The sequence below is a fragment of the Phacochoerus africanus genome, chromosome 12 (assembly GCF_016906955.1).
Source record: "Phacochoerus africanus isolate WHEZ1 chromosome 12, ROS_Pafr_v1, whole genome shotgun sequence".
In the NCBI taxonomy this organism is placed as follows: Eukaryota; Metazoa; Chordata; class Mammalia; order Artiodactyla; family Suidae; genus Phacochoerus; species Phacochoerus africanus.
Window position 1 is genome coordinate 1,554,250 of NC_062555.1, and position 6,839 is coordinate 1,561,088.

The 6,839-nt window shown below is 38.6% G+C and overlaps 1 pseudogene; it reads right to left on the reverse strand.

The window, feature by feature from the left end:
- Window positions 1-5,680: 5,680 nt before the first annotated feature.
- LOC125112974 (olfactory receptor 8K3-like) lies at window positions 5,681-6,569 on the reverse strand (annotated as a pseudogene).
- Between the last annotated feature and the right edge of the window lie 270 nt (window positions 6,570-6,839).

Below are 6,839 nucleotides of genomic sequence, written 5' to 3' on the forward strand. Positions count from 1 at the left end.
GCACAGGGCAGCATCCCCTCCCCAACCCCAGCCTGTATACATGCATACAACACATGATGCAAACACCAAAATATGATCTAGCTACAAATATCAATAATCCCAAGGATGAAAAACCTGCTATGGAGATACATCCTAAAGTCCCTTTGGCACAAGGTCAAATTAATTCCTTTTCTGTTGCTTCCAAAGCAGTTCCCATGTCTGCATTCATTCATGACAGTCTTGAGGACCCCTCACTCTCACCCTCAGCATCAGAGTGACTGCTAGACAATCTCCATACTGTCTTCATCAGGTTCTATAGATGGTGTTAAAGTGAGAGAGGAAGAAGGGGGAAGGAGAGAGAAATCAAGAATTCTTTCCTATTTGTTTACACTCTTCCCCCTCTCACATTAATAGCTTGTAGAAGACATTTAGTTCTGCAGATTAAGTTGTTCCCATTCTCAACTGAGATCACTACTCAGTACAAAAATGGAAAATATTTTCATAAAGGAGTGCTTAAAAGAAGTTGGCATTTCTTAACAATCTAAGAAAGGGCTAAATATAGGCATATAAAAGTATGCCTAATACCACTTCCTTTTTAAAAAAAATTCCTCTTTCTCTTATACATGGGTATAATAAATTTCTCTCATGAGGAGAAACAAACAAACAAGCTTACAGTCTCAAGAAAATATTCAATCCATTCCCCCCAAATAGACTGTAGTTCATCCAACCTGTGGTATAGGCATTGCTTCCCCTGTTTCTGAAGATGCTATGATGAAAAATGTCAGAGGCTTTAGGTTTTTATGTATGTGCATCCCTGGGAACCATATTCTTTAAGCTCCCAAGTAGTCACTGATCTTTGTGGGACAAGATGTCAAAAACAATATCACCTTGGGACTCGATTAAATTGCATAAGATACAAACAGAGTAGAAAATCATCCCCAGTAGGTTGTTATAATAGGGCATGAGTCCTTCCAGAGGCTGTACTGACTCATAACATTGTATGCTGAAGCCAAGCATCATTCTATGATGCAGGAATTATGTTGCAATTATGAAATACATGAATAAGTCAGATTAACTTTTTGAGTTTTGATTAAGTCTGTCCTTAATATTCCTTCCTGTGGACAAAAGGATGAGAAGTCATACCAGAGTTGTCCCAAATACCAAAAGGAGGTAAAAATCATGAACCTTTGCTCTGCAGAATGTTTTGACAAAAGTATGTTGCAATTGTGCAATATATTTATAATTGAAATAATTCAGAATGTTATGGTAATCAGCACACCCTATCTCACCTGGAAGTGTCCTCAATTTAGAGCTGTAAGTCACACAAAAAAGAAATTTCTCATACATATCCCTTTATAATAAAAATATATTTCTAAGATAAACATTTCTGGTAAGATCATCTCTGTTTCTACAACCTTTGACCCAACTGATTATAGATGTTTCAGTGCTATAAGCTATAGTTCTCATGAAACAGTGGGAACTCTTGATAGTTGTATGTGTTTAGACATACTATGATTTAAGAATCAAACAGAAGTTAATCTTTCCCAGTCAATTCCCATTATTATAAAATACTTTATTAGTGATCTTTTTCAGAGTTCCTTAACCTTGGTGCTATTGATATTTCATGTTTGTTATTCTACGGGGAGCTTCCTTGTGCCTGGTACCACATATAGCAGCATCTCTGGCTTCTGTCTAGGAGATGATCATATCGCCCTTACCGCTGGTCTCTCCTTGTGACAAATTAAAAATGTTTTTAGATATTGTCAAATGTCCCCTTGGTAGAGGAGGGGAGGGGGTGCACATAATCTCCTGATGTTGAGAGACCCTGACTTATTTTCTTGAATCTGGAAGATTTTCAGTTTCTTCTGTTTTGTTTTGCTTTTGTTTTATGTCTTATTTAGGACTACCCCGGAGGCATAGGGAAGTTCCTGGGTTAGAGGTCAAATCAGAGCTGCAGATACAGGCCTACCCCTCAGCCACAGAAATGAGAGGTCCAAGCTTCATCTGTAACGTACCCTGCAGCTTGAGGCAACTTAGGATCCTTAACCCACAGAGTGAGGCCAGGAATTGAACACTTATCCCTGTGGATACTAGTCAGGTTCTTAACACAATGAGCTACATCAGGAACTCCCTCATGTTCTTCTGTTTAATGTGCTAATTAAATATCTATTCCTTTATCCCAAATGATATTATTATATAGATTAAACAATTTGTATTATCATTAAACAAGAGAAGCATGGTTTCTAAAGTCTTTATCCTTATAATTTCTTCCCATTTTTTTTTTTGCTCGTGTGAATCAGCATCTTTTCCCCATGATCTAAAATCTTATTTAGAGCTGAACTGCTCTTCCTATTTCTCCAAAAGATTCATTTAAAATTTTTTCAATTCAATTTTTTTAAAAAACCTACTTATTCTCCCAAGTACATATTTTCTAAAAAATCACAGAAGCAGAGAAATATATATCTGAAAACTCTCAGGGCCTTTCTGGTCCCCTGCTACCAGGAGACATTCATTCAGGACACTGCCATGTAGGCCTCAGCTAAGTCAGGCCTCTTCTACACAGTTCTATAGAAAGATTAAACTTCCTGTTCTTGATACTCAATATTTACATAGGCTCAAAATTCCCCCAAAATTATTTTTCTCAAGAAAAATCACTGAACCTTGGGAGTTCCTGTTATGGCTCAGTGGTTATTAAATCTGACTAGGAACCATGAGGTTGCAGGTTCCAACCCTGGCCTTTCTCAGTGGGTTAAGTATCTGGCGTTGCTGTGAGCTGTGGTGTAGGTTGCAGACATGGCTCAGATCCTGTGTTGCTGTGGCTCTGGTGTAGGCCAGCGGCTACAGCTCTGATTAGACCCCTAGCCTGGGAACTTCCATATGCCATAGGAGCAGCCCTAGAAATTCAAAAAGACAAAAAATAAAAATAAAAATAAAGACTGAATCTAAGCTATCTCTTAGATAACTTACATTGTAAAAATATCCATATTTTCTCATACCTTGAGACAGCCCTAATGGTAAGGCTCGCTTGCTGGCTGATTCTCTTGGAGGCTCTGTAATATTAGTATGTGAGTCTGACCCAAGCCCTTTTCAAATGACTGCTTCTGCCCACTTCCCATAGCTGTCTTCTGGCTCCTTCAAAATCAGCTCTATGTGCCCTCAAAGCCAATTAATTTTGGGTGCTCATCTTCATAGTGCAGGATTACTTGGCTAAGGATCTAAATGTGGGGCTCAGAACCTTATCATTTATAGAGAAGCCCTGCTATTGTAAGTAATCTGCTTTTTGTGGTTCCCGCACTTCATAGTATGTGTCTTGTCTCTATAGTGTCCTGCTACCTGTTTTGTATTAGTTCCTCATTTATACTTCTGTTGTACAGGAACATTTTTTGCTAGACTTCAGGTCATTCTTCTCAGTAGATGCTCTGTATTTTGGTGTCCCTATGGGAAGAAGTGAGCTCAGGGTCTTTCTACTCTGCCATATAGGGCACCACTTCCTATATATCTGCCTTTTTATCCAAACCATAATGCTGAGATCCCCATAGTTTTGATTATTGGTCTTTCTGTCCGTATATGCATTGATGACACAACTGTTAAAATAATCTAGCCTTATTTAAGGATGTGAAATCTGCTATTGGAAGTCCTCTGGAATCCTGCTTCTACTGAGGTTTTCTCCAGACTGTTCTCAATCATTTGCATTTCCACATATATTTTAATACTAACTTGAGTGGAATTCTAATTGTTATTGCATTAAATATATGGGGCAATTTAGACACAAATGACTTGATCATATTTATTTCTTCCAGCCAATGGTATTTTGCTGCATGCCTGTCTTCTTTAGGAATTCAGTAATGTTTCCGTAGGTCCTAACAATGAAGTCACACAAGTTGTTCCCTAAGAATTTTACAGATTTTTTCCTATGTAATTAATTATTTAATATTGTGTTTTTACCTGCTTTATGCTAGTATTATACAAAAATTGTATTTTTGTGTGCTGACCTTATATCTACCAACATTGCAAAATCACATTTCTCATGTGAGAAATCCTTGGAAGTTATTTTGGATTTTTAATTAGTACATTTATACCACTGGAAAACAGTTATATATATATTTCTTCCTTGTTAAGGCCACACCTGCAGCATATTGAAGTGTCCCAGGCTAGGGGTCAAATCAGAGCTGTGGCTGAGGGCCTACATGAAAGCCACAGAAAGACTGGATCCAAGCTGGCTCCTTAACCCACTGAGTGAGGCTAGGGATCAAACTCACATCCTCCTGGAGACAATGTTGGGTTCTTAACACACTGAGCCACAATGGAAATGGTGCGAAGAGGTACACTTTTGTTTCTGTATTCCTATGCTTATAAATGTTCACATATCATAATTTAACAGAAATCTAAGGTGCCACCATCACAGAGGAGAGATAGTTAAAGCATTGTTAAGGAGTTATTTTTGATATATTATTCATTGCTGTATAAGTGCTCAGGACAAAGAACAGTAGGGGCCATCTTCTATGTGTCAGTATACCAGTGTGATGGGCACTAGTGTTTAAATGTTGCATAACACACATAAAATATTTATGCAAATCAAAACTACCATGAGATACCACCTCACACCAGTCAGAATGGCCATCATTAATAAGTCCAGAAATAACAAGTGCTGGAGGGGGTGTGGAGAAAAGAGAACCCTCCTGCACTGCTCGTGGGAATGGAAACTGGTACAGCCACTATGGAGAACAGTTTGGAGATACCTGAGAAAGCTATACATAGAACTTCCATATGACCCCACAATCCCACTCTTGGGCATCTATCCGGACAGAACTCTCCTTAAAAGAGACACATGCACCTGCATGTTCATTGCAGCACTATTCACAATAGCCAGGACATGGAAGCAACCCAAATGTCCATCGACAGAGGATTGGATTCAGAAGATGTGTTATATGTATACAATGGAATATTGTTAAGCCATAAAAAAGAATGACATAATGCCATTTGCAGCAACATGGATGGAACTAGAGACTCTCATCCTGAGTGAAATGAGCCAGAAAGACAAAGACAAATACCATATGATATCACTTATAACTGGAATCTAATATCCAGCACAAATGAACATCTCCTCAGAACAGAAACTCATGGACTTGGAGAAAAGACTTGTGGCTGCCTGATGGGAGGGGGAGGGAGTGGGAGGGATCGGGAGCTTGGGCTTATCAGACACAACTTAGAATAGATTTACAAGGAGATCCTGCTGAGTAGCATTGAGAACTTTGTCTAGATACTCATGTTGCAACAGAACAAAGGGTGGGGAAAAAATGTAATTGTAATGTATACATGTAAGGATGACTTGATCCCCTTGCTGTACAGTGGGAAAAAAATAAAAATAAAAAGACACTTTTTAAGAGGAAAATAAAACACATAAGAAGCCTTTTTCAGAAAGATTATTTAATGATAGATGCAGTAAAAAAAGTTTTGCCTTCAATCATAACATACTAGGCAGTGTGGGAACAGTGATCTGGACTTTAGTCTCTTGCACTGAAACTTGAGGCAAATCAAATTTTATACCAGAGGGATCATCACTACTTGAACATCTATAAATTGAAAACAAGGAAAAAGATCTCTATATTGCCTGCTTTTGACAAACAATTGCTTTCTAATTGCTTTCTAATAAACAGTATTTTATAACCAAATATATCATATACACATTCTATATTTAATTTTATGTAGGGTGTTTGTGCAGATTTTTCCATATCCTATGCAGAGAACCTTTTACTTCTTTGTTCCTCAAGCTGTATATCATAAGGTTCAGCATGGGAATTATCATGGTGTAAGATACAGTATCAAAGGAGTGACTGGACTTGGGCTGCATGTATGTAACGGATGGAGTTGCATATAATACAACTACCACTGTCAGCTGTGATCCACGGGTGGAGAAATCCTTGTGTCTTCCCTGTGCAGTGTTCATTCTGAGGCTGGCCTTAAGAATCAGTATGTAGGACACAAGGGCTATCAGAAGAGATGGAACCAAATTAAACATTGAACAGGTCAGTATGAACAGCTCAATTTCTCATGTGCTTGAGCACAGCAAAGTTAACAGCATGAGACTGTCACAGTAAAAATGACTAATGACATTACAGCCACAAAAGGATGAAATAAATATCTTTATGGTGGTTATCGGAGAAACAAAGGCACTGTAAAGTAGGGGACTGCTACCAGAACCCAGCATACTCTTTGTGATGTGACCACTGTGCAGAGCAGAGGGTGACTGATGCCCGCAGAGCAGTCATAGGCCACTGCTGACAGAATGAAAAGTTCACTCATGATGAACAAAATGAAGAAAGTCAGCTGTGTAGCACACCAATGATAGGAGATTTTATTTCAATCCACTACAAAGTTTACCAACATTTTGGGTCCCACAGTGAATAACCAAGATCAGTGAAAGCCAGGTGTCTGAGAAAGAAGTACATGGGGGTCTGTAGACGTGAGTTCACCCTGGTGAGGATGATCATGTGCAAGTTGCCCACCACCGATATGGCATAGATGATGAAGAACAGTCCAAAGAAGGGACCCTGAAGCTCACGAAGGTCTGTGATCTCCATGAGGATGAATCACTCAGCAGTTTGATTCCATTTGGCCATCCAAGCCATTAAGGACAATAGCTGTGGGATAACTGTTGGAAAAGATGTTGCATTTCAGGAGATCTCATCTGTTAAAAGTTTATTATGTAAAGCTATTATATGTAAGATAAATGTAGTCATTTTAGATAGAGCAATTTAAAACAAGATTCATTGGTTTCCTGTTGGGCTTACCTGTACCAAACTCAACTAGTATGTATGATGACATGGGTTTGATCCCTGACCTTGCTCAGTCTGTTACTG